The following is a 26,110-nucleotide window of genomic DNA, read 5'->3' on the forward strand; positions in this document are numbered from 1 at the left end:
TCAGGGTAAAGTAATTGGTCTCTCTCAAAAGGTTTTGTTTTGGAGTATAGACTGACGCTGGTGCTTCAGATAGATCTTATGTCTGCCCCAAGGGACAGTCTGACATTTTTTATCCTGAGTACATCCTGAGTCTTCCAGGCAGGGTTAGGCCATCTTTCGCTCTGCGAAGAGATCTTTGCCAGACCTTGCCGTACAGAGCTCTGAGTACTCCATTTTCAGCTCTGTATCAATCTACCTCACACCACGATGGCTCGGGCTGAGCGGAGAGTTCTAAACTTCATTTTATTCTGGTTTTTGAATTACACTCCCTTGTAGCCTCAATCTGGGGCCTCCACTAGGCAGAGTGGCATATGTTGTACTCCCCTACTTCAAGGGTATTGCTTTGTTGCTGAGTACACTGCCATGTGATTAGGTACCAGTATGCTGTAGGTGCTGTTAATCCTCTGGGGTCCAAGGTGTTTTTGGGGTCCTTGAGATGTTTTGACATACTCTGACATTTGTGCTTTTTTCAGTTGCTTATAAACAAATTACTGGCAAAGGTGTAATTACACTCTATTTAGCACAAACAGGGCTACCATAATATGTTATCAACATGTATGTACATGTTTGTATTTTTGAGAGAATATTGTTTATGCGTGGTTATTAAAAAACTAAAACTTAAAGTTTCTGAAATAAGGCCACAAAACACATACTAAATATGTGTCCACAAGACTTTTGAGTAATGGATGTTGTCGCCTAGAGTTTTTTCTTCAAAATGATCTGAAAATCATCCTGCCTTATCATTCACATAAAACAATAGATTGGTTTAAATTTAAAAATGACACTTTTTGTTTGGAAAGGCAATATGCACAGGGGTGTGACCTGCTGTGATTCACACCTGAGAAGACAATGGGCCCGCATAATGAGCGCATAATGGGGCTGCATACTAATGACCCTTTCATTCAGGTGTGTCACTGAGCCACAAGAATGCAATGACAATATATATATATATATATATATATATGCCTATATAATACAAAATTGGTTCGCATTAGGGGTGTCGCAATATACCAGTGTTGACGATAATCGTGATATTCAAAGCATGAAATATCGACATCGTGTTAATTTAGAGTGTGGCGATATACCGGTATTGGCGATAACCACGATGTTTAAAATGAATAGGACTGTTATGATAATATGACACGTAAATACTCCAGCTCGAGTACCTGGTTGACGTCTCAGCTGTATTGCACCCGCTGACACAGAAGACGCAGCCCGGGCCGCGCAGAAGAACGTCGTATGAGCGAGAGAGTGAAACACTCTGTCCACACCCGAAAAAAGTAAGCTCGCCTGTATGGGAGTTTCTTTGGCTCAAAAGAAAACAGCACTTTAAAGGGGGTCACACACCCGACGAGAAGCGCAGCGCCACGTCTTTAAAATTCGAGCACATTTTCTCTTCGAGTGTACACACACCGGCGGTGCCATTCGGCGTCTGTCCGCGGCGCCCAGCAACGGCTCTTGTTCAAAATCCTGCCGCGACACAGAGCGCCATTTACATGGTTTTATATTAAATTTACAATATATTTGTCGCAAATCATCGTAAATGACTTCACCCTGTGCTGCAATGTACATTTAGTTTTACATTAATTTACAGAAATCAGCTGCTTGAATGAAAATGGCTGATGTTATCGGATTTTCAGGTGATATTCTCAATTCATTCAGTTGCTCTGAGGTAAATGTTATGATGATAGCAGAAGAACCCAAACGCAGACGGTAGACAATTACACAACGTTTATTATAACAGAAAAACAGGGGAAAATAAAGCCCACGAGGGGGCAAAACAGAGGCAATACAAACGAGGGATAACTAAACTAGATAACACTTGACAAACACTAGACTATTAAACAGCAAATACAAGATCAAGACGTTCTTCAAAGACAAGGTACTCACAGGTAGACTCTCACAAAGTGTGACACAATGAACCGGCACAGGACAGCAAACACAAGGGGATGAAATAGGGGAACACTAATGACAAAGACAGGTGAAGCAGACTAGACAAGGACAGGTGAAACTGACTAGACAATAATGACAAGACGAGGGTAATAAGGGGGCGGAGTTACATAACGAGACATCACAAGCACATGGCCAAAACACAAGACCATGTGCTTGCACACAAAACATGATTCTGTCATGATCCTGCCTCAAGACTAGAGAAAATCAGGGACACGAGGGCAGAATCATGACAGAACCCCCACCTTAAGGAGCGGCTACCAGACGCTCCTCAAGGGGACATCAAACACGGGACATGACAGACTGAGACATCGACACAAACCAACAAAACATGACAAATAACAGTAACGGCAAACACGAAAACACAACAACAGGGTTAGGATGAAACATCAAAAATAATAAACAAGGAAGGGGAGGCGGAGGCACAACAAAGTTCTTGGGGAACTGTCCAGGGTGGGTAGGTGGGACGGTGGTCTTGGGTTTACGGGATGTGGGCTTAGGACGAGAGATCCGGGCGGGTTTGGGTGGTGTAGTGTGTGAAGTCTTGGGGGAAACAGTCCGGGGTTGAACAGGGACAGGAGGTACAGTGGGCGACGGAGCGGGAATCACGACAGTGGAAGCTGAGGGTGGCAAGACAAGACTCTTGACCGGGGAAACAGCGGGAAAAGGAACAGGACACATAACAGGGGGTGTAGCAGGCGGCTGTGGAGCGGGAACCGAACTCTCTGAATTGGACTCGGCGCTCATGAAAACAGACTCGGGATCAGCACTCTCCGAAGCGGACTCGGAAACCAAGCTCCTCGAATCAGTCACAGAAACAGCGCTATCAGTGCTTGAATCTGGAACTACGCTCTCTGTAGTGGAGTCAGAAACAGCGCTCTCTGCCACTGACTCTGGAACCGTCCTCTCTGCAGCAGACTCAGGATCAGCCTTCTCAGCCACACACTCGGGCATTGTGCTTCCTGCAGCAGGTCCAGGAACAGCTCTCACTGTAGCTGCGGCAGGTTGAGGACTCATAGCGGACACAGGGGGAGATAGGGACGGAGGACAGAGAGCCCTCTTCTTCCTCCTCTTTCTCCTTGGCCGCGGGGCAGAGGCCATGACCGAACTAGTAGCCGGTAATGAAGAATCACCGGGGTCCTTCGCTGGAACTGGGGAAACCACCACCGGCAAGGAAGACTCTGGAGAGGAGGATTCCGAAACTGACTCCCAGGATAAATGTCTTCCTCGCTTACCGCGGAGGCTGACCGATGCGACAGGTGTCTCGGGAGTCGAGTGAGCTTGGTCCCCAAGCATAGCAACAGCAAGAACGTGACCCTCCGGGATCACAGGTAGTGTGGCAAGGGGTGATGACACGGTGGGACCCTGCAGCTCCTTTTGACACAAACAGTCCCCCCCCCCCCCCCCCCCCCCCCCCTTTAGATTCTATAGATATCGCGATATATCAATATTGTGAATTACTTTGGCCACAATGACCGTGGTGTGAAAAATCTAACATCGTGACAGCCCTAGTTCACATTTCCAATTATTTATTTATTTTTCAAATTGTGCTTGCAAATTGTATCATATAAAATGTAAACATTTCTAGTAATTGTGCAGTTAATTCTCATACTGTTTTTACAGAAAGTTTGGGAATATATCCCAAATGTGTCACTAATAAAACAATACAAATAATTTAAAGAGGATGCTTATATTGAGCTTTTAAGATTTACCTAAGATTTATTTATATGTAGCCTACATATATTTTTGCTATTTTAATAAAAGGGTTCCAATTACAACAACAATTAAAATTTTAACTATATTTCAAATGTAATCTTTCTTTGTATATACTAAAGCATACATTTTATCACACATATTTCACAGTTTCACAGTGGATTAATTAGTTTGAATATAGCCTACAATCGAACAAACACTATAATAACATCTTAGCAAACAAGCTTATTTGATGTGGCAGTATTTTACAGTAAAAACGACATCTTGTCTTTCATATGTAACATATCGTTTTTATGATTAGGACATATAAATGTTAATTTGCAGTTTAATACGTTGCTTATACAAAAATATTTTATTTCAACATATTTCAGTCGATTTTTACTCATCTCAGTATTGGAATATAGTTAGGTAAAAGCTGTTCATTCATTCACACACAAAAATGCGATTCATATTCAAACAGTATTTTTGTTTACAGACACTATTTCATATCGCGATTAGCACAAAGCACTTGAAAATAAAGAATGTACCAATTCATCAGCTGGATCCGTTGCTTCTCCAAATGAAACTACCTGCACTTCTGAGGTAATTTTTTCCAGGATTATTATTAAGATAGTATTATTCCTCACAGCGTCGTAAATATGAGTCTCTTTCGGTGGGTTATCCAGCTGATGTGGGCGTGGATCGCCTCAGAGCATTTGTGTTTGAATAGAGCGCGCGCTCCGTGGGCGTGGTCAAATTAACTTTAATGACCTGAGACGAGAACGACTATCATCTCTCTCTTTTCGTACAGATTACATAAAATGAGAAAATTAGTTTTTTTATATAAATTACTTCATTTAAAAGAAGATAATTCAGGCTTCATGCCTGTGTGCCTGTATACCTGTTTGACTGAGTATTTGCAGAGTTACAGTTCACTTTTCGGACGCGTTTCAGAATGGACTTCACTGACAGAGAGAACGCAGAACGCGCATCATGTTTATTTTTCTTTATTAGGCGAAAAGCACAACACTTTGTTTTTAGTGTGAGGTTCCACAAAAAAAATACAAACTTAACAGGATCGAATGATGTACAACACTTATATGTAAGATCAAAATCAACAGAGTAATTTGAGTCTCTTTTGCACTGATAAGGAAAAAAGTGAGCTGGTATAGCCGGCGAGACCGCCGACCCCAGAGGGTTAAACAGCTTTTCTGCCAATGAAGGCTGCGTGGTTAGGTAGTAGGCCTCAGCAGGCCTCCTTGACCGGGCATCCCCCAAGAGGGCTCTTTAGGCCAACTTACCTCAGGTGGTTGGCCTTAGTAGTTCAGGCAGTAGACTCACTGATGGGTAGTAGGCCTTAACAGGCCTCCTCGGAGATGGGTCCCAACATTGTGGGACATACATTATGGCCGCGACCAGGTAGCTAGCCTTATTAGGCCTTTTGTGGGTGGGCCCAATAATATGTTAAAATAGTATGGTTCCCAACAGTGTATGTTGTAGCAGAATAGACTTGCTATCAGTTAGTAGGCCCGACCAGGCCTCCCTGATAGGCGAGTCCCCAGCACTGGTTGGCCTTATCAGGCCACCATGTAGCTCAGTCCCCGACACCTCTGGTCCCTGGTAGTTAGTCTCTCTCTTGAGAAGACTTTTAGGAGGCTGGTTTAAACAAGCCGCTCCGAGACTGGGCCCCAGGACTAGCTGGCCTTAGCAGGCCGCCATGGGACTGTCACCCGGATTCAGGGCTTATAGCATCCAGTTGTTTAGATTCCTATCAGGTAGTAGGCCTCACCAGGCCTCCCTGAAGGGCTCCCACATATTGTGGTTGTCAGGTAGTAGGCCTCACCAGGCTTCCCTGAATGTGAGCTCCCACATATTGTGGTTGTCAGGTAGTAGGCCTCACCAGGCTTCCCTGAATGACGAAGTTTCCACTTATGGTGGTTATCAGGTAGTAGGCCTCACCAGGCCTCCCTGTGAGGGGTCCCCCAGTGGTCCTAGGTTCAGGAAGCTAGTGGCTGCTTGCTATCAGTTTAGCTGGCCTTAACAGGCAGCTGCTGAAGGCGAGCTTGCGCCCTTGCTCGACTAAAGTGTTCATTCTCTGCTACTGGTTCCCTCCCGGAACCTCTTTTATCCTGCTTACAGCCTGGTTTGCCTACCAGGCGGACCACGTGCTCCCCTCAACGAGGGTCACTATCAGTATGGGGACTCCTGAGTCTGGTCAGACGGTCATAGGCCTCCCAGTTAGACCAGTCAGTAGGCCTTCTCAGGCCTCCTTAGTGCTCTGAAACATAAGCACTGGGTAGATCCGTAGATCGAGCAGAGTAAATTCCCCTCGCTAGCGAGGGTTGCAAGCACTATGCTGAGTCATGCTCTCCGGGATACCCCGTCTCTGAGATTCGGCCCGAGTGGTTCACTGCCAGCTTCGCAGTCCCTCGGGTTGGATGCCTTACCTAAAGGCAAGTGTCCAGAGGCTCTGTCTTCGGACAGACAGGAAGTGGACAGACCGAAGTGTCTATGTAAGTGACACCAGGTCAGGCCGCCCTGGTGGCATTTCGAGTGGTACGTCCCCGAATAGTGACTGGCTGGGGTTCCTTCGAGTTCCCTAGCCACATTCCCTAGAAGGGACCCCTTCTAATTTGAAGTTGTGGTAGGCCTTTCATTAAACTGTTTATGGAGGTTTCCTGTGGAACATATGTGACCCTGGACCACAAAACCAGTCGTAAGTCGCACGGGTATATTTTTAGCAATAGCCAACAATACATAGTATGGGTCAAAAATATCGATTTTTCTTTTATGCCAAAATCATTAGTATATTCAGTAGGGATGGGAATCGAGTACCGGTTCTTCTTCAGAACTGGTGCCCAGTGAACCAATTCCTTGGAACCGTTAGCATGCCTGCTTAACGATTCCGCTTATCGGTTCCGCTCGTTGCAAATGTGTCATGACGTCACACACGCGCTGCGTTGTTTTGGTTCAGAACGCAGCAAACATATGGCATCGAGGCAGAAGCGCTCTACAGTTTGGTTATATTTCACGTGAAAAGACGACAATATATGAGGGGCCGTCTAGAGCTTAATCAAACTTTATTCACGCACACATATATGAAACACTTATATGCATATATGAAACACTTGTATGCACTTATATGCATACACATATACTACTAGTCAAACATACATGTATACAGCTGAATGCGCAAACAAATATGAAATGCACAAGGACACACGTAAAGTCGCTCACGCACATACTGTACACGCAAACTCCACACACACGAGATGCGCGGAACTCTCCAGGCACATACTCATATGAGACGCGCACGCACACACAAACTCTCCACGCACATACTCATATGAGACGCGAGCATACACACACACACAAACTCGCGCACACTCAACGAGAGTATGACGGCTCCTCATAACAATACGGTCACTTGCAACACGTGTAAAATTTCCATTTCGTCAAAGGGTGGAACTACCTCCAATATGCAGAAACATTTGGCCACACAGCAACACGTGTAACATTATACACTGATGAATGAGCACTGCTTTTAAATGAACATTTTTTTTTAAACAAAATTTATTTTACAGAATTTCATTTTCTTAATGGCATAAACAGACTTTAGTCCCATGAAACTTAAACTAGAATGTCACTGTTTCTGTCACTGTGACTTCCCGAACAGGCGAACACGCGCACGCACGCACGCACACATCACTTTTGAAGTAACATTGAAAATTGATGATGCAGTGCATGTAATGTATCGAGATATCGAATTGAACTGAATCGATGACATAATCGTAATCGAAACGAACCGTGAGAAACCAGTGTAGGTTCACACCCCTAATACTCTGTGCTGTGTCTTCTGATCAGATATTAAAGCGAGTTAATACAAACAAACAATTTGTACTTATTCCCTCACCCAATGAGAATCGATAAGAGAATCGATAAGAAATCGAATCGATAAGAAATCGAATCGATAAGCAATATCGATAATGGAATCGGAATCGTTAAATTCTTATCAATTCCCATCCCTAATATTCAGTAAAGATCATGTTCCATGAAGATATTTAGTAAATTTCCTACCGTAAATATATATAAAAAATATTTTTGTGAGTGGATGCAGCAAAATCGCGCAAAAAAAAAAGTCAGAAAACACGCCTACAAACTTCGCTCGCTGCTGCCCGCTCTTTGGGAATTACCCACTCAAGTTTGGTATCTATGTCAAGCTCAGATTTCCCGCTTTCAGGTTCATAACTCTCCACAGCGTCATTAGAGCAGTAAGCCTTCTCATGTAAAAAAAAAAAATGTTTTCTTCTTAGCAACGGCCTGCTACAGCGCATCTCATTGGCTGGCGACTTCTTCGCGTGCACAGTGTACACAATCTAGGGCTGTAGTCAAGACCACCTTTGTCGAGTCCAAGACAAGTCCAAGACTAGGACTAGTCGAGTCCAAGTCAAGACCAAGTCCAAAGAGGTTAGAGTCCAAGACAAGACCGAGTCCAAAACGGTTCGAGTCCGAGTCAAGACCGAGTCCAGGACAGGAAAAAAGTCTTATGCATGACATTATCAAGACAATCATTTTGGGTTATTATTTGTTGATCTAAAAGCAGTGTCACAACACCCAGGATTTTTAAGTATAGACATTCCCCTTGATATCATCTTTAATCTAAAGAACAAAGAATGATGACATATGGTGATACCTCATGATAGCAGTGTTAGAACTGATACAAACAACACCAACCTACTTTTATTACCACTGCTAGGTTCTCGTAATAACTAAATGACAATATAGCTTCACTCCAGTAAAATATATCTGTGGTAATTTCTTCACGTTAAACCGAACTTTTATTTTGACGGGTTTCTGAGTGCATCTGACGATGAAATGCTGAAGATAAATGTGTACTTGTGTATGTGTAGTACATGAACCTGCGGCACTCACTTGCAGAGACTCGCTGAACAATCAGATTTGATAGCAGTCTTTAATATTCACAGTCACTAGTCGATATTGCAATTTCATATTATGATTGGCAGTGAATAGACAGATCTGTTATTCAGCAATGCGCCGGTATTGCAGTAGCAAATAGTAGAAAATAAATCACACACGCGCAGGTCGTACTTGTCAATGACTGGCACTACAATCTGCGGTAATCTGCAGAGGTTTCCGCGGGTGCATACTACAATAATACGTTACTGGGAACATAATAAAGACACCTGGACTACATATTTGGCAAGACCAGTGGCCGAGACCGAGACAAGTCCGAGTCCGAATACCAGCGAGTCCGAGACAAGTCCGAGACCATAGAAAAACGGTCTCGAGTCCGGACTCGAGTACTACAGCCCTGACACAATCCGCAATGGTTACGGAGCAAGCCATGGATTCTGAAATAGCGCGTTTGCTCAATTTAAACTTTAATGACAGCAATAATTTAACGAACATAGTAAATTATTTTTTCGCAAATGATTGGGAAGATGATACACAATGTCCAGAGACCGGCTTGGCAAAGGAGGATGCCCTGGAAGCCGTGTTCTTAAAGAGAAAGGCAGTCTTTTCAGCTTGTCACTATAAATCACAATTTTTCTGCACTAAACTTGTAAAATTTTCCAAGATATATTCAGAGAGGCTAGACAAGATGTTATAGAATAATAATTTAATGAAAACCCAATTTTGATAAACTGACATTCGATCTATTTTTAGACCTTACTGAAAACGTACCAGCATGACATCCGACGGGTTTTCCCAGATCGCATCACAAATATTTTAATGAAATTTTGTGTGTATAAAGGTTTAGTTGTGGTAAATCAATTACATTTACATTTAAAATTTCATTTATTTCCCTTCATTTGTCCCTTTCGAAAGGCAACGTCTCAGGTTACGACTGTAACCTATGTTCCCTGAGAACAGGGAATGAGACATTGCGTCTCCTTGCCATGCCTCGGGGCCTGCCTACCAAACAGTCCCTTCAGACGAAAGGTGATTGTCATGTTTGCAAGGCACCCTTTTATACTTCCAGGTCGCAAGTTAATCATTCACGCTAATGATTCACGGGCTATCGCCGGTCAATGTGATTGCCGTGATTTGATTGTGATTTCAGACACCTGTCATGCCTGAGGCGTTCCCCAAAGCGTCATCGACGCAGTGTCTCGTTCCCTGTTCTCAGGGAACATAGGTTACAGTCATAACCTGAGACGTTCTCTTTGTTTGCCATGTGCTTATATATCCTGTTTTCTCACCCATTCTCTGTTTGTCCTCATTTATATTTGGTTTTGGTTGTGCTATTCCTTGTGTATGGAGGCCAGCTAGTAGTCGCTGTGCGAGTAAACCTCACTCCTCTGATCTCAATAGGTGCTCCAGCGACAGACACGAGAGGCTGCAGTCTTTGGCCTTCTTGTTAGAGTGCCTGATTCCCACACCGGAGACCCGGGTTCAAGAGCGGGGTGAGTAGAACCTGGGTGAGGGGTTACATTGGTGAGGTGACTCAGGACATCAGTCAAGGTGATCAAAGATCATCTGAACATCAGACAGGCAGGGCTGTCTTCATTCTTCACTACACAGGACCTTCTGCCAAGCTTTAAAGTTATTCCAGGACTTAAAAAAAGACCTGGGAATAGACACTCTGAAGTGGTTTGATTTTATTATTGAATTCAGGTATCACAGCATTTAAATAATATATTGTATACAATTTGTTTCTTTCTTTTCTCACTTTTATGCTCTTATTACTTGATTATGGAGAACGCAAGGTTAACTGGATCTCTGTATATAGGCACTCCAGTTAGTGTTGGTCGAGGAAGGGGTCTGTTAGCAACACCAATTCCCTTCCCAGATATTAACAATGGTATGGGGTTAGAAGCTAATGCAAGTCCTGCTCCAAATCCTAATGAGAACCCTATTCGTGTAAATTGTAGCAGTTCTGAAACTACGCACTCAATTAGCACATCAACTTTTCTTACCAGTGACATGAGGGTTCAGATGGGTATCAGTGCAGCAAGTAGGCCTGCAACTGGCGGATAGTATCCTTGAACATTTTAATTTGCACAGTCAGACAGAAGTTGCATCTAAGCATACTCAAAATAGCCACAATAGTACATACATGCCTGAGCAGGGCTCCATGTAGCCTGGGAAAACCCAGACAACTTCCGGCAAATTAAGATTTGCTCTGAAAGTTAGTCTGGCAAGGAGCTCATTCAAGCCCCTTTCCAATCCTTTGAAATCGAGGCACCAATCAGAAACGTTGGGGCGGGCTTTACACGATGACGACAGCGCTGGGATTTTGAAGCAGATTTTGTAGCCTACATTACAAAGATGGATGCCGCCATCGAACATCACTCGTTCGAATCAGCTATCGCGTCTGTTTTAAGCGATTTGAACGTTTCCTTTTTGTTAAAAACCAAGCAAAGAACAACACTCTGAGATGTTTCTCCGCCGCTCTGCATACGTCATCTCCTTCATCGCTCTGATTGGGTTTAGGTCTGTCCGCGACGTCCGTTGGTGACGCCCCTCTGGAAATGATTTGTCTATGACGCTTTGCCAGACCATAACTCAGTTACAACTGAGAATGGTCTGGTTTTAACCAGGCTAGGCTCCATGTCAAGTGCATCGCAGATTTAAGTAGTGTGTCAGAGGGAAGTTAAAGCTCCTCCAATTTTCAGAGGCGACGCATCAGACACCGTTACACTCGATGAGTGGGTGAAGCTCATGAAAAACTTCATAAGAAAGGGATTTCTGCCTACTGAAGAGCAGGGTGAAGAAATTTTAATCCACTTGAGAGGCAAAGCCAAAGATGTTGTTAAACTGGGGATGCTGTCTAGCGGTTTGAATATTAGAACAGATCCTGATGCAATCTACACCATTTTACAGAAGCATTTCAGTTGTCAACAGTGTTCTCACAGTCAGAAAATATGGCTTTAGAAAAGGTGATCGATATGCTGGAAAGAGTTCTGATGAATAATAGTGGTAATGCACAGGCAAGCAAGGAGTACAGGAAGAGAAGCAGCATGTCTAGAATTCCAGGCTTGAATGAGGCAACATGCTTGGTGTGCAAGGATACCTTACATTCTGCTTTTACTCCCTGTAAAGACAACAGGCTCTGTTTCCAGTCTTTTTCACCTGACCATCCCAGAAACCGGTGTCCAAAGGAAAGGAAGAATGGTCCCTCAGGCAACCAGCAGTCAAACTAGGATCACGTAGATCTTGAGAGTGAAGCTCCCATATCCAGTTGATGATGTAGTCTTTATGTAAAATGTTCAGTGATGTAACTTCGGACAAAACAGTCATCTTTCAGGGTGTTCAGTAAGTTCCAAAAGCTGATAGCTTGTTTTACACATCCGTTTCAGTTGAGACTGATCTCATTCTTAAAGCTTTAATTGATAGTAGATCAATGGCATGTACTCTTAGTGAGTCCGCTGAAGAAAGGTTGTTGAAAAGATACTCAAATATGACAAGCCAGTCAGGACAAGATATTGTCATTGTTGGTTGTGGTGGCCATCATGTTGCCCTTACTGCAGTCCATGATCTTATAGCTACAGTGTACGGCTGCTCCATGACAATTCCTGCTTTGGTTGAGCCTATGCAGACTGAAGAGATGATTTTGGGCACAAACATTATAAAGAGACTTCTGATGCAATTGAGAGAAACTAATGGTTTCAGGAGGCTCATGTCTAAGTCAAGTAACAATGAGAGTGATGAGTGCTGTATGTTTCTATGTTTTTTCTCAAATGCAGAAAGGTGGAGAGGTGCATCCATACCTGAGAAAGTCGGTACTGTAAAGTATTGTATTGTACTTATTTATTTATCCCCGTAGGGAAATTGTGTTTGCAGCGTACACTCACCCAACATTTGGCAAATTCACATTTGACATATTATTTACAATTTAAATACATAAAGAATAATCTAATAGTAAACCTAATTAAGATATCCAGACTGCCGTCTATTCATCTACTACCACTAGAGGAAGGATAATTTAAAAACTTGATTGGTTGGGGAATAAAATAAAATTTAAACCCATTTTTTAAACATCTAGGGACACAATATCGTATCTAGGAACAATACTCTCTTTGTTCCTAGTAATTTACTTGCTGTTTCTACCACCTCCCCCAATGATCTCTTCTGGGCCTCAGAGGCATTACCATACCAGCAGATCACACAAAATGACACAATGCTTTCAATAAAAGCCCCACAAAACATCAACAATGTTCTACTATGTACATTGAAGGACAGTAATTTCTTTAAGAAGTACATTCTCTGTTGAAGCTTTTTACTTACACAGTCAGACCATACATCCCACTTAAGTTTATTTTCCAGCATTACACCAAGGTATTTATAATTTGTCACTAACTGTACTTGCTCCCCGTTAATTAATGTAGAATGAGTATCACTTTGCTCTTTCTCTCTAAAGTCAATAACCATTTCCTTAGTTTTTGAAATATTTATAGAAAGATTTGAGTTTTCACAACAATTTAAAAAGAAGTCCAGAACAGGCAAATGTTCTTCCTCCCCATCGTTTAACCCTCTGGGCTTCTTCGGTCAAAAATGACCGAAACCGTTAACGTTTTGAAATGTTTAATTGTTTTGCTTCATTGGAGGGGAATGAAACTTGGTGACTTTTGTTGTATTGCCTATGTGAACACACAAAAAAATCTAGGAGATGATTCTGATATTTTAAAGGGTCGTAAAAATTATGATTTCCATTACACGAGAGTAGATGTTAAACCTCATGCTGATTTGTACTCGGCTTTCGCCAAGATAAGCACAAACTCAGATGTAGCTTTACAGTAACCTATGCTTCTCTCTCTTCATCTCTCCATCCATTTACGCTTCTTTCCATATGGTGATATGAATCTCCTTCTGTCCGGCGTTAACGGCTGCAGTATACTTGGAGCGTCAGTACACACAACGGCTGCAACTACAGTGTGGTCTCCCCAGTGGACCAGCACGACAACAGTCTGGATTGGGCCGAGTAGGGGACATCTCTAGGGTCTTCAAGTGGGCACCTTCCGTCCTCAGTGTTTCGTCGACTAGCCCACGACACCTCAAGAGGGCTCGACAGTGACTCTGGCGTCCCAGAGTCACCCCCCTCCGTTCCCCACTCAACTCAGCCCAGCTTTCTGACCTTTACATCCCCCTCCTGCTGCTGAGGTTGCTCCTTCCTCGTAGTTCACATGTGACCTAACCACAATCTCACAATTTCTCCTTAACCCAACCATACGCGCCAACCCGTTTGACTAAGGCTGTCGAGCCCCACTGTCTTCGTTAAAGTAGTTTCAGTGGCAACGGTTCCGTATGGCATACTACCTACCGCAAAACACAATATCTGCCCAAACACCAACCCTCATTCACGCAATATATGCAAACTATACAAATAAACCAACAGACTCTTCGAGTTTTTCAAGAATTCTTCTAAACCGTAGCTGTACCCAGCCAGCCAGAATCTTTCCGTCTCAACCACAGCCAGTTGCTGCTCCTCTCTGCGGCTTCAGATAAGTTCTTTACTGTGCAACGCAACTCTTGGCCACTGAATCCGACGTCTCTGAGGAACCGGGTTGTAGAGTGTGCCACAAATCCTCGACAACCCACTTCAACTGGATAAACCTGGACTCTCCATCCTCGCTGTTCTGCTTCAGTGGCCAGATGAGCATACCGCAGTTTCTTCCTCTCATATGCCTCATCTACAGCATCCTCCAATGGCACTGTTAACTCTATCAGTTGAACAATCCATGCTGATCCAGACCACAAAACAATATCTGGTCGGAGGTTAGTGGTGGCAATCTCAGGTGGAAAAATAAGCCGTTGATCAAGATCAGCCAGCATTTTCCAGTCCCTAGCAGCTTCCAGTTTTCCTGGGCGAGAATTGGTTTTAACACCTTTTCTTCATGGTTGCTCGCCTGGGCGAAGGAATATTGTCTTCTGTGTGTAATCTTTTGCTAGAACAGGTGGCAACTTATTGGTCATGTCGCGCTTGCCTTCCAATGCTAAAGCCAAACATCGCAGTACTTGGTCATGGCGCCAAGTAAACCGACCTTGGCTAAGAGCCACCTTACATCCTGTCAAAATGTGCCTTAATGTGGCAGGTGATGAAAACAAAGGACAAGAGGGATTCTCTCCTACCCAGAGGTTTAGGTTCTGTGGTGATGGGAGAACATCATATGTTGACCTGATAAGGAAACTGATCCTACTCTCTTCCATTGACCAAAGGTCTTGCCAGCCCATCTTGCGTTGTTCCACACTCTCCCATCTCATCCACTCTCCCTGCTTGGCCTGGGAAATGGCCTTTATACACCTCATCCTCTCCTCCTGCTTTCGCACCTCGTTGACTACCAGCTTCCTCCTTTGAGCTGGGCCTGCCTTGTGCCATTTAGGAGGAGCTAAACTGAGCCCAAAACCCCCTCTTCCATGCTGTACCTATCCCACAATATCACCAATTTGAAGGGCAGCCTTTGCCTCTACGACAGATTTCTTTGCTGACCACTTCCTACCAGTTTTTAACACCGGTGCTGCCTACCTTAGACATTTGTCGCGTGACTCTACTAGGGTCATTTCCAGTCTGACCTTGGCACACTTAAACTCCTCGGTTAAAGTAGAGACTGGCAGCTGCAGAATTCCTTTACGATAAAGTCCCACTCTGCTGAGGCAGCATGGAATTCCCAACCATTTCCTGATGTATGAACTTATTAACGCTTCCAGCTTATCCACTATTGTCAAAGAAACCTCATACACAGTCAGTGGCCACAGCAACCTCGGCAGTAGACCAAACTGAAAGCACCAGAGTTTTAGTTTGCCTGGTAGAGCACAGCTGTTTATGCTCTTCAACCCTTCCACTGCTTGTCGTCTAACTTCTCCCACTCGAACTGTGTCCTTTAGATCCCCATCGTACCATCTCCCAAGACTCTTCACTGGCTTCTCAGAAACTGTTGGTATTGCCTCACCATTAATGAAGAATGTTTTATCTACTACCTTTCCTTTAACTATCGAGATGCTCCTTGATTTAGAGGGCTTAAATTGCATTCGTGCCCATTCAATATTATCGGTTAACTTACCCAATAACCGATTAGTGCAGGCTACTGTTGTAGTCATGGTTGTCATGTCATCCATGTATGCTCTGATTGGTGGTAGTCGCATCCCAGAAGCCAAGCGCTCTCCTCCTACTACCCATCTTGATGCCCTAATGATTACTTCCGTTGCCATGGTAAAAGCCAGTGGAGAAATGGTGCATCCTGCCAATATTCCAACCTCTAAGCATTGCCATGTAGTGCTGAATTCTGGAGTTAAGAAACTAAATTGCAAATCTCCAAACTAGGCTTTCACTAAATTTGAAGAGAAATGCAAAAATAGCTGACGTATCACCTTGCATTGCTGTGCAAGATTTGCCACTACCAAAAAAGATTCAGTCTAATCTGCAGTGTACTGAGAAATCCTTATCACTTAGATCCAGATGGAAAGACAAGTTGTTGCACGTTATTGAGAAGTATGAGTCAGTTTTCTCAAGAGACAAAATGGACTGTGGAGAGGCCAAAGGCGTTGTCCATTGGATTAACCTCATGACAGACCCTTCCGTTTTCCATACAGGGTCATTGCATGCTAAACTGAGGACAGCATTAAATTAGATGGAGGAAAAGGGAATCATTCGCAAGTCACATAGTGGCTGTGCGTCCCCTCTCGTACTAGTTTGGAAGAAGAATGGCGATCTGACTTTAGGTGGTTAAATGCGAGGACTGTCAGAGATGTCTAGCCATTACCACACCAGTCGGATGTGTTGGCTGCATTGGGGGGCAACACGTTCTTCTCAACCATGGATCTTACCTCAGGGTATTACAATGTCCCCCTAGAGGAAGAACACAAAAAGTACACTGCATTCTCTTCCCCATTTGGTCAACATGAGTATAATAGGCTTCCTCAGGGTCTCTCGAATAGCCCAGCCACTTACATGAGAATGATGATGTCTGTTTTTGGAGATGAGAATTTCAGCAGCGTTCTCTGTTACCTTGATGATTTGTTGGTGTTTACCCTGTAGTGATAATCAGATAGGTAATCGAGCCAGCTCTGGTATGTGGAGTAAATTAACTAGATTCTAATTTACTAAAGTCTCTTCCATTCGTGAAACAAAGGGGACAGTGTTTTGAATTGATTAAATCATTGACTCCATTCGCACATGCAGCGTCTTCTCTGATGAATGAACAACGAAGTGCTTTGCTTACGAGTTGAGCCAGCTCTGAACATGTGACTCGAGATGACATCTCGTGAGTCCGGCCGAAGACCACTCGACCCCTTAGGGTCTCCTCTGTTTTAATCACCTCACACACAGAGCACAAGTGTAATAACGTGATCACCACCACTCAAATGATTAAACTCATCAACTCAGAGGAGTACGCACACACACGAAACTCCCCATAGGGGGAGTGAGCGAGAGTCCACCACCCCGGCAAACTCTAACTGAACTCTGCTACACACACACACGCAGAAACACTCATTCATGAACTTTTAAATGCCTACTTCTTTAAACGTATGAAGTGTTTCTCTTGTTGTGTTTTACAATCCCCATGTGACCAAATTAATGTAACTATAAGCTTTTATGGTATGTAATCAGTTTGACATTCGTTTAATCACGAAAATCATGTATCTGCATTTTACTAGCCCTAGGAATGTCGCGCTTGGTATGATTGGAATCAGAGGAATCGAATAAGATCGAATCACTGACCCAAAGTGCAACATGAGGCATACTTTTATCAATACCAGTTTAGAAGTGTATTTTTACTAAATGTTATCTTCCATGCACATGACCCGGAGGGCGTGTGTTTTCGCAAACACAGAAGTTTGACAACACGCCCCCTCCCAAACGATTGGATAGGACACGCAAGAAAGGCGTGCCTCTAGCTCCTACAAAACTCGAACGCCACAATCTGTTCGATGCAGTTTCTACGCCACATGAGAGCTTTTCCTGTGAGAGGATCCATGGCTCCTTCGGGGAGCTTTCTCCGTTTTCTTTAATCTTTCTTTATTTTCGTCTTCGGACTTTTCTTACGTTTAGTTTCAGTGAAATGAACGTAATCGGCAACTTCAACCTGAAGGAGACTCTTCGAATCTGCAGCGACCACGCTCGCCCAGAAGAGCTGAGAAAGCACGCACCCGCTCCTAAGGACACACACGCAAGACACAGTTTTCCTCAGCAACACCAGGAGAACCAAAGACCTTTAAGCCTGCATTCAAACTAACGCGCTTTGCCCGCTCTGAAAGACCACGTGAACGCATGACGCAAGGACAGAGACACAGACACGTGCTTTCTTCACATCACGCCAGAGAGCGTTACCTGTGCAAGTAACCGTTTACCATTCTTTCAAGGTTTAAGATCTGTTGATTCTTGGTGTCTAAAAAGGTTCTGTATCTATGATGAATTTTGCCAAACCAGAAGATCTCTCATCTTCTCACTCTCTCTCTCTCTCTCTCTCTCTCTCTCTCTCTCTCTCTCTCTCTCACTCCCAATATTGCGCTCTCGCAATCTCTCTCTCACTCCTGTTTGTTATTCGTCTGTCTCATTTGTTTTACTGTTTACTGTACATACATGTATCCCGTGTTTAAATGTAGAATTCTGTATCCGTAGTTTCATTTTATTAAAACCATTATATTCTTGATTGTTTTGAATGCTCATATTTTACAAGTCAATGAAATGCGATCCTATAGCTACAAAGCTTTACAAGTTGTTACTATATCAGTAACGTAAATTTTATAAACACGAGAAAATTAATGTTCACGGCCGGAACATTGAGATTTCTTGGAGTTTATAAAAAGGGATAACGTTGTTGAATTAATTGATGGGTTAATCTTACAGCCGTTTGCTGGACAAACCGATTGTTTGATAGCCAATTGATTCCCTTAAAGTTATCTCATATAATCGATCTGAAATGAGACCATTGATATATGAATGAGGAATTATAATTCGTTATGATTGATCATTCATATATACAATCGATCTATTTTCAATTTCGATAATTTAACTGTAATATGCAATATATTAATCATATTCATGATTAATTATTAAAATTCCCTATGCATAATTTGAGCTAATTAAGGCACATCTCGATGTCGCTACAATATGGTGGAGAACGCGACGCATTTCAAACTTTGTTTTATGAGCAAATTCAGTTTCAATCTGTTTATATGGTTATTAATAATTTTGTGCACGCACGATATGGAATTTTGAAATTGTGAGATAAGTCGCAACGCGAACTCACTCCTAACTGACTGAGGCAAAAACCGACGTCAGTCAGTAACGTTACATTTTAACAGCTGCTAAAATATGCATAGACATGTTTATCACTGTTAAATGCTGAGTACACTGCAGTATTAATATTGCAGATGTCCTGTTAAGAGATGAAGAAAACTCTCTGCAGGTGATACATTTTAATATGTTTAAAACCGCCTATTAAGACGAAGAAATCTCTTTTTAGTGTGAGACGTAAATCTGATCAGAGCGAGATTCCTTTGATTCAGTAGTAAAAGGCCTGATATTATAATCGTTAGAGTAACGATGAACTCCTGGTTTGAAAAAAACATTGACTTAGCTACTCAATTGTAAAAAACCGAAAAGCATATTATCACAAGTGCTATTTGATATATGCTTGGAGTCGAAAACAGATGAATAATTCCTGTTTCCTTTTGCACGACGCAGCGAAGAAAACCTGCTAACGTGTTAAATAAATATAGCACCGATAAAAATCCAAAACTGAAAACATTTTTAATCAATGCCATTTGATAAATGTTATTTGGAGTTGAAAAACAGATGAATAATTCCTGTTTCCTTGCACAACGCAGCGAAGAATACCTGCCAATGTGTTTAAAATAAGTATAGCACCGGAAAGAAATCCGTCGAGATTTAAATGAGACAGTGCATGTCCCCCGAGACACTCGAAAGCGGGCTGGTTGCAATACTACTGCCAAACGCTAGGGTGCGCCCTTGAGTGTTTTCCAGTATCAGATTGCCTCCACGCCCTCCATGAGCGAAATAGCGCCATCGTGTGGACACTAGCGGTAAAGTGTCTTTTCTTCAATTTTCTCTTCCCACAACTTCAAAGTTTACCAGTGAAATTTTGAACTCGTGTTTCTAACTTTCAATGCATGGCAATTTACAGCCTCGTTTACTAACATGATTTTCCCTGCCTTGACTGTGTGCACTTGTTTTGGATTTTGGTTCAAACCACATTTGAACTTAAAAATTCAAAATTATGTCTTAGCAGTTTCTGATGACCGCTCTGTTTTGAAATGGCTTTCTCCCAGTTGATCTTATGTTGGTTACTACCACTGACACCTCACTGTGGTCGTGATCATCAAATATAAGGCCAACCCTTAATTTCCTACACTTATTCAAATTTGGTTTGAAGCAAACAGATTTCAAGGTTAATTTGAATTAAGTCTCATTGCCCGTTGGGAATTGTTTTATGGCTTTTTCTATATTTCCCTTTTCAAATTATTTTTAATAATTTTGATTTGATTTTATTACAACTGTCTCCTTGCTGTTCTAGAAGTTACTTAACATCTATGAATACGCTTGATTTGAATCGTATTTAAACCAGTTTGAATGCAATTTAAATCAAGTTCTCTGTCAGCCAGCTTGACCACTAAGAGGAAGTGGCCCAAACCCCTTTGTGGCCCAAACGCGCCACTACAGCCTGCTTCCTCCTGTGCTCTTCCTGCGGCTCTAAAACTCTCCTCCGAAGGGAGACTAGGTTATTCTGATAATTAACATTGTCATAATTCCCTTTGTTTTTACCATAATTTTAGTAAAGCCGTTGCCTTTGATTTTTCTAAAAAAAAAAAAAAAAAAAAAAAAAAGACACACTCAATTTGATTTAGATAAAAGAGCTTTAATTCACGTTGAGGTTCAATTGTTCTTCATCCTGTTTTGTGTTTGTAGGTAGAAATCTCTCTCGGGCTGTGGCGATTTGACAGTCAGCTCTGCTCGAGGTCCGGCGGGCTGGTTCATCTGATCTGCGTCACCAGCACTGACTGAGCACGGGTCTCGGACTTTCCTGTATCTTTCCCTTCGTGCGGCCCGCAACACGACATTACCAATTCGGCACCGCCGGTTGTGTTCCAGGTCAAGTTGCTTGAGAGGGCGCACCTAGGTACAGATGCACCGAAAGGCCCGGGACACTGCTGTCAAGTGTTTGGGGCGACAGAAGGACCAACCACGATGCTGACTTCGAGCGGAATGACCTCATTTCACCCCAGGCAAACTAGAAAAAGGTATTAAACCCATCCACTTAATATTGGCCACAGAATCTAGAGATTCCCCGGTCATGGGAGTGTTTGGCTCCCTCTCAAAGCCACAAACTGCAGGCTTAGGCCTCCTTTTCCCCTTTTAACACTTCTCGTGTACTATTAATGCCATTTCATTACAGACCTTTCCATTTTTGATGGTTGCAGGTTACTTCAAACTTTGCTATCTTGCCATTGCTCTGTTCTGTTGTGCTCTGTTCCTTTCAGTTCACCTAGAGACAGAACCTCTCTGAGACACCAAGGAAAGCTGAAGAATAGTTTGACAACCAAGTCGTTAGCATAAACAGGTGACCCCTAAGCTAGCGCCCTGTCAAAAATCTTCATTCAGACACATGATGACCTACCCAAATTGTCCCACCGAACGGTTTAACTGTCTGCCTCAGTTAACCAGAATTTTCATACACGGCCTAGCCGGTATTATAGCTTGTTAGACATAGACGAACTTGCATTGGTCTCTCTGTGTGTGTTGTGTTCCTCTCGCCCACAGTGAAGCCAGTATGTTCCGGTCCTACAGTCCCACAACCCGTTGGGACAACATGGAGACATGGCTGAGATTCATGACACCTCCATTCCTGCCCAAGGTCGCCAGTGACAGAGCCCGAGCCAAGACGTGGACACGCTAATGTCGCACCAACCCAGCCAAAGCTCCCACGACAAAGACTGGGCCAAACACGTAAAAACCTCGCTTTCCAGCTCACCGCGCAAGCACGCCTCCACAAAGGAGCCGCATCGCCCTGGAGCACAAGGTTGCAACGCCGAGGATGACAACGACCCCGAGCTACAAAAGGAAGTGGAAAGACTTCAAACTGCCCTGGCTAACCTTCATCGACACAGACCGAAGTGAATAGTCAGAGAAAAGAACCAGAGAGGAACTCGACGAGAAACTCCGACAAAGTGAAGCCTCTTGCAAAGAGCAGAGACCGAACTGAAAGAGACTCGAAAGCGCACGGCCTGCGAAAAACTCAAAAGAGGCCCGTGCGACCATCCACAAGCCCGTTCAACAGAGACAAGATCTCGAACACGAACTTGGCACCGATCACACAGAGTTGCCACACTCTTATAGACTGCAGCATGACCTGAAAAGGGGAAACACACACCACAAGTTTCCCCTGACCGGTCCGCACATTTCAGCCAACGCACAAGAGCTGAAAAGGGGGGTGAAAAAGCCCGCCTTCCACACATCTCTGACAATCTACAGGACATTGATTTTTCACCTGCAGTCTCCAACCGGTGAACACACGTCACAGACACCCAGCAGCACAGACCTAGAAGAACCTGTGCTACCACCACCGGCTCCGAACGAGTTTGCTGTGGAACTTACAACGAACCTGTGACTGAGGACACAAGTTTCAAGAAACTTTCCCTCCAAAACCCGTCAGCCACCATAGTTCTTCTGCCCCCACGCAATGCCCACTCAACGATGCGTGAAGGTCCCCTCAGTAAGAATTCCTAAAACCCCAAATTCCTGAACTGCAAAACCAGAAGACACACTGCACGAACACCGTGCAAGACTCAGCTAAAAGGTCCTTGATCAACATCGGACATAAAACTTTTAAAAGTAGATGAAAGTGTGCTCAAAGAGTTGCAAGACTCTGCGTCTGTAAAATTAGAATTTTACTGATTTAAAGGAATCTTAGACGGACATGTAAGCCTCAACGGCCGACAGACTATGCACGACTCTTTTGAAACAAACGGTTTCTAGATGTTGAGTAAATCGGCACCGCTAAACATTAGGTTCCGTGACAGTGAAGAGTTACATAGAACACCAGCTCCAAATAGGGTATACGTTACCTTGACGCCAGAGTGTAGTAAAATCACCTGAGTTCTAAACTACCGTTAACCCACGGGCGTGCACTTGATCATCGCGATCCAACTAAAACAAAACGTGCAATACGTGTTTCGATCGCTGGCTTGTCTAAATGCCGATAAAACAATAGCTGGAATTGACATCTCTACTTCAAGTAAAAGAGCCTTAGATTCTCAATTTCCTTACTCTGTAAACAAATAGAATAAGACAAGCTTTGACTTGCAGCAATTCTATTTCCTTACTTTGTAAACAAATAGAATAAGTCATGTAAAGTAAAGAGCAAAGTTCCATTAGTACAATTAGCAAATGCCAAAACACATCTGCAGTTTACTAAATGGAACATCAAGTTCTTGAAAAACAAAGTATAGATTCTTCAAGTACTGTTGAATTGTTCTGACATGCTCTGGTTCCCATGACAACAACTTGCCACAGGAAGTGTTAACTCGTAATGTCACTTTTGTAAACAAACCAGCCTGGGTGGCTAAGCTAAATCTAGCCTAGCATCCAGCTAACTTAGGCTAAGCTAACCTAGCCTAGCATCAAGCTAACTTAGGCTAAGCTAACCTAGCTTAGCATCAAGCTAACTTAGGCTAAGCTAACCTAACCTAGCTCCCGTACAGCATAGGCTAAGCTAAATAACTTCCACAGTTAGCAGCTAGCATCATTTACTTGAACCCTTAATCACCGCCTGTGTTCCACAGGGCAAAGTATTCTAGAATACTTTCCTCAACACCAGTTAGGGTTTCTAATTATCCACTTTCCGTGTTTGCAATTCTTATTAGCTAAAGTTCACCTTCACTGGTTTAGGAATACTCCTTGCTAACCGTTGAAGACTAACTTCGCAGATCCCCTGTTAATTAAACTTAAGTTTAACTACATGTAAACTGCGTAACTAACTACAGAAGAATAGGAATTTTCATCTGCATGTTGACTAAACCTTTGGAGGGACACACACGATGTGGTTTTGAACATGCAACCGCTACAACCCACTATAAAGTGTTGATCAAAGCAAATCCAAAGTTTAGTCACTAATGCCACTGATTATTCTCGACTTCAGATCATTCCTGTTTGATCATTTTATTCCATTTTGCTTTAGTTTTTATTATAATTTCCTCTCTTATTCAAATGTGGTTCCAGTCCCCATAGGGCCCAGAAAGGAAACAGAGACACCTGTACTTGTGATTGTGTTTATTTTCAACAAGCGCACTCATTTTTGTGACCCTGAAACACAAGTATTTCAGCACTTCACTAGGGCACAACTATAGTCCAGAGAATTGATAATAAGCATTATTCGAATAGGACAGCTGTCCTTTTTCCCCCTATCATTCACTTCGTCAAGCCGGAGTGACCCACTAATTAAGTCCAGAGAAATAATTTCGTCTTAAGACAATTATTTCATCTCGGCTATCCCCTTCACAGGACATACTCTCGGAACCACATAAAGTCTTGGCCTCCTAACATCCACAGCTAAGATAAGGATACAAGACACACTTCACTAGCTAGCCACACGTGAAACGCCTAGCTTTATGCTACATACCTAGTGAACCCGTTAAACCGTGGTTCTGAACTTTTAGGGTCATGCATTAGTCTCTCCCCACAAGTGTGACAAAAGTCACAGAGCCCCTGCTTCACCTTACCTTAACCTTTCAGCTTACCAAAGACTATGACAAAACAATGGACACTATGAGAAACCACCTCTCATCCCCTCCAACCACCCACGGACGCCGTCTGCAAAAAAACCGACGACCGGTGCTTCAGCCAACCTGCGTCAACAAGCACATGCTGCGTGCACTAAACAACATTCAGCGTTCTGCACCTGATGCCATCACCGCGCCACAGCTTGTGATGCCACAGTGCAAAAGGGGGGTAATGCCAATGTATGCCGCTGCACGCCGCAGCACCAGAGACACTTGCAAGACACCGAAGCAAGTGGCATACCGGCGAAATTTTTCCTCCCTTTCTCTCTTACTCTCTCCCTTTCACTTTTACCAGGATGCTGCTGTGGTTCGCGATGCCTGTGCCTCCAGCCAACCAGAGGACAGCCGCAATCGGACATCTCACCAGGTCCGACAGCAGGCATCGTCCGGAGAGGACAACAACTCCTGATCACCAACTGCAGGACCCACACCCAGAAAGTGTGTGTTCGACGCAACCCCCGCAACGTCTACAGAGCACCTCACCCCAGCACAGCAGCCCAGCTGTACAGCTGGACCCGTGCCCGATGGACAGAGGACTCCCTCGCTCACGCCAAGGCCGAGCACATGCTCAACCAACTTGATAAAATGACTGTCACACAAGCCGAGTTAGGTGGACACAACCGCCGCTCCAAACGGTTCCTGGGAGCTTTGCTCGGAGCCGCCGCTGCTGTCAGAACTCTGTTAAGCATTGGTATGCCCAGTGCCAACGCAGTGAACCATGTGACTGAAATTCGGACTGAGGTCCCACAGCTAAGACTGCAACTCACAACACAGAGTGCATCCCTACAGACCATCGGAAAGACATTGATGGGAACTGTGGTAATTCTCAACATTCACAGCGTTCTGCTGAACCAGACAGTAAAATCCATGAAACAGTTGTTTACTGTCTTCCAGAAAGACTTTGCTCAAACTCCGCTGGTCACAGCCCCGGACGGGGTGGCCTACCACATGACCAGCGACACACCGCTGCACCTGGCCCCACATGTGCAGCCCACGACCAAAGACATTCACTATCTCTGCCTTAGCAAACCCTTCCGCAGAGACAACACTGACGGAACCTGCGGTTGCAACCCATGATCAGCGACACACGCTGCCTTGCAGAAGCCAAGCTCACGAAAGCCGTGCCTGAAGGTCTCAGACAGCATCCCCGGAAAAGGGGGAGCCAAGTCAGAGACCACGCCGAACCTCATCGGGCTGAGCCCTCAGTCCTAACAACCACCTGCCATCCGACCTTCATGACTTACCTGCTATCCTACCATCAGGTTCCACCTGCCATCCTACTTTCATGACTTACCTACCATCTGACCAATGTGACGGTTTAACGAGGCCGCCCACACGGGTCCTGCCAAACCGCCAAAAGGGGGAATGTAGTGATAATCAGATAGGTAATCGAGCCAGCTCTGGTATGTGGAGTAAATTAACTAGATTCTAATTTACTAAAGTCTCTTCCATTCGTGAAACAAAGGGGACAGTGTTTTGAATTGATTAAATCATTGACTCCATTCGCACATGCAGCGTCTTCTCTGATGAATGAACAACGAAGTGCTTTGCTTACGAGTTGAGCCAGCTCTGAACATGTGACTCGAGATGACATCTCGTGAGTCCGGCCGAAGACCACTCGACCCCTTAGGGTCTCCTCTGTTTTAATCACCTCACACACAGAGCACAA

The sequence above is a fragment of the Rhinichthys klamathensis genome, unplaced genomic scaffold (genome assembly GCF_029890125.1).
Source record: "Rhinichthys klamathensis goyatoka isolate OS25496 unplaced genomic scaffold, OSU_Roscu_1.1 h1tg000232l_1, whole genome shotgun sequence".
Taxonomy (NCBI): Eukaryota; Metazoa; Chordata; class Actinopteri; order Cypriniformes; family Leuciscidae; genus Rhinichthys; species Rhinichthys klamathensis.